The sequence below is a fragment of the Limulus polyphemus genome, unplaced genomic scaffold (genome assembly GCF_000517525.1).
Source record: "Limulus polyphemus unplaced genomic scaffold, Limulus_polyphemus-2.1.2 Scaffold1197, whole genome shotgun sequence".
Classification (NCBI taxonomy): Eukaryota; Metazoa; Arthropoda; class Merostomata; order Xiphosura; family Limulidae; genus Limulus; species Limulus polyphemus.
The window spans coordinates 228,181-231,329 of record NW_013666807.1 but is presented as its reverse complement, the minus strand read 5'-3'; the positions used below and the strand labels follow the sequence as shown (position 1 = coordinate 231,329).

General features: G+C 30.6%; 1 protein-coding gene across 2 annotated transcripts in view; it reads right to left on the bottom strand.

Moving 5' to 3' along the window:
- Positions 1-2,440: 2,440 nt before the first annotated feature.
- Positions 2,441-3,149, bottom strand: part of LOC106462563 (ras-related protein Rab-35-like) — a 13,856-nt gene continuing 13,147 nt past the window's right edge. For both annotated transcript variants that reach the window (XM_013922500.2, XM_022389857.1), the window contains exon 7: positions 2,441-2,560. The gene's annotated coding sequence lies outside the window, so the exon portion shown is untranslated. The remainder of the gene's footprint in view (positions 2,561-3,149) is intronic.

Below are 3,149 nucleotides of genomic sequence, written 5' to 3'. Positions count from 1 at the left end.
TGGCTAAAACAAATCATCAACTCTTTCACTGGCTAAAATAAGTCATCAACTCTTTCACTGGCTAAAATAAATCATCAACTCTCACTGCCATGCCTTCTAGAACACTGTCACAGGCACATATTTGGGACACAAAAAAAATAGCCTCGAAAAGTATGATATTAAGTAAGCATTCATGAAAATAGCTAATCAATAAGATCAATAATTTTATAATCAATAAAAAAAGATCATAATTGATGCATATTATTCACAAATGTTGGAAATAAATGAACAAATTATTATTTTACTTCTTACAATCTGAGAAGATAATTATCTGTGAAACATTTCAGACATTTATCTCTTAAAACAAATCATGACAAGCAATAAATAAAATAATAATAGTTATACAAAACCACGTGTATCTTAAAAATAAACCAATGCTTGGAGAATTACTCATCTAAAAACATGGTAGTGAAAAATAATAGTTAAAACAATATTTCTTTTTCAGTATTATTATAATTCATTCTGTCACATTTTTATTTTTAACATAAGAAAGATCCTCGAAAGAATGGCTCTTTTCAATTCTTACAAAAACTGTACTTTGGTGACTCTTACTTTTATCCATTTCTGTTAATACCCAGTGTTTGAGCTAATGAGACTGAATAGAACTCATGAAAACCATGGAGAAAACAGCTTTCTATTACTGAGAAACCAGATCTTGTAATGCCCAATAAGTGCAGTCACTACCATGTTCTGTGTGAGAATGTGGATTGGGTATGGGTTTTACTCCCTCATCACCTGAAAACTAGTGTGAATTCAATCATGCTGATGGGCAATTCAGATTCTACACATCATAAAGAGTTTAAATTTATTCATAATTTAAAAAAAAGATAGTACTGTAAAGCTTTGTTTGGAAATTAACCACCAAATACATCTCCCTGACTCACAAACTGGCTGTTAAATATTACAAGAGGTAGTAACCAAAGTCAAAGTAAAAAACAAACAAACAGTGAAAATCTCTGATTCTCACAAAGCATTTAACAGGATTTGAAGATTGTCTTCAAAAACACTGGAAAAATCTTCACATTAAGCACCTAATAGAACTGAACAAATATTCTATAACATTAGTTAAAGGCTTACATGGGTGGTAATCATAAAAAAAAAACAATTTGTATAAACAACCTTAATGTTTATACTCTAAAACTTATATTAACAAACTTCTTTACTTGTATTCTAGCAACTAGTTAAACATAACTTCAGCCCCCCCCCCCTACACTGGATATGTAAATGATTAATTATAACTTTAATAAAATTAGTTTGATCACAAAATATACCATGCAAAGTTCAAACAATATGAGGGTCATAGAAAAAAAGAAAAACCCGGCATCACATAAAAACATCAGCTGTGTATGTTTCAGTATGCAACATTTTTATTTAGAGTAAACAAATACTTGTTTTAACCATAATTTTCCAGTACAGTACACTTCAAAATCATGATTTTTTTGCGGCTATGATTCAAGCACAGAACATTACCTGAAAACTCAACAGTAACATTTCTAAGTTTTTTTACAACATTTTACAGAAGTGGCAGAACTAAAGTACAAAGACAATCTAAGAATTTTTGTTTTTTTATATAACTAAAAATAATTAGTTATTTCTTTAGACAAATTGCTGCTATCAATTCATCCATAAATTATGATTCTGTGTTAAACCAAAGGAATAAAACATACTAAACAAACACGCAAGTTGTACATTAAAAACAAAAATACTACTTGAATCTCAAAATTAGCACAAAATAACACATACAAAAGATTCAATATTACAGGAAGAGTTACTTGATGTGTATAGGTACCTCGCTTCACCAAATCTCCTGGACTAAATGAGGGTAAATAAATACACTCACTGGTCTGCCTCTTTGAATGGGAGATGTTTAAAAATCTGTATAAGTATAAACATACACTATATCGAAATATCTTTAATTTCAGACCACCCCTAGGTTGTTAAACCTAAGTGCTGACCACGATTGAACTGGACACACACTACACTGCTGAAGTGTTTGGCTGAACAAAGTGAAAAAGGTTGTCTGTTTGACCATCTACAGTAGTTAGTGCATTAAGAATGTAAACCAAATGATTCAACAGACTTGGTCTTATTGTCCTGCAGTATTACAGAGGCATAGCCTGGGGAGGGGGGAGTCCGATGACCACCATAATATTATAAAAGGTCCACTACTTTTTGATTTTTAAATAAACACGTGACTCTTATGTAAGTCACTTAAGTTATTTGTGTAGAAGAAAAGGTGCACATGTCTTTGGAAAAAGACCCCCCCTACACACACACACACACTGTACTGCTGGCTATATCCCTGTCAATTTAATGGGCTTAAACAAGAAACAAAAGTTACTTGACCACTCAAACACACTCAGTATTTCCCTTGGAGACATGAGCAATGTGCTTTGTTTTGTTTTTTCCTCCCTCAAGTTCCTGTAAACAGATACACTTTCCACTCATTCAACCAACTCCATGCAGTTCAAAGGTTATTTTAGGTTTCATCAAATGATAGTTTTATTTTTCTTCTGTTATCCTGAAAACAAATAAATAAGGTTACTAGTTAAAATCTATTTTAGTTATTAAAAACAAACACATCAAAATTCTTTATGTATATATATATAAAAAAAAAAAGTGATTTTTAATCTGGTACGTAAAGATATTAATTCAATGAACATGCATATTAAACAAGTTTTTGAATGCATAAAATACAAATGAAAATTCAGTAGACAAATGTCGAAGAATGAAAAATCAATACATTTTGTAAAAAAATTTCATAAATGTAGCAAATGCTTAATAAATCTTCAAATTTTGTTGTAAACTGACATTTTTGAATCCACTGTTGATTGGTATCAACTGCAAGTTTTATTCCCATTAATCACTTGACATCAAATGGACATTTTTAATCCCGTTAATCATTTGACATCAAACTGACATTTTTAATCCCGTTAATCATTTGACATCAAACAGACATTTTTAATCCTGTTAATCATTTGACATCAAATGCACATTTTTAATCCCATTAATCATTTGACATCAAACGGACATTTTTAATCCCGTTAATCACTTGACATCAAACGGACATTTTTAATCCCGTTAATCACTTGACATCAAACGGACATTTT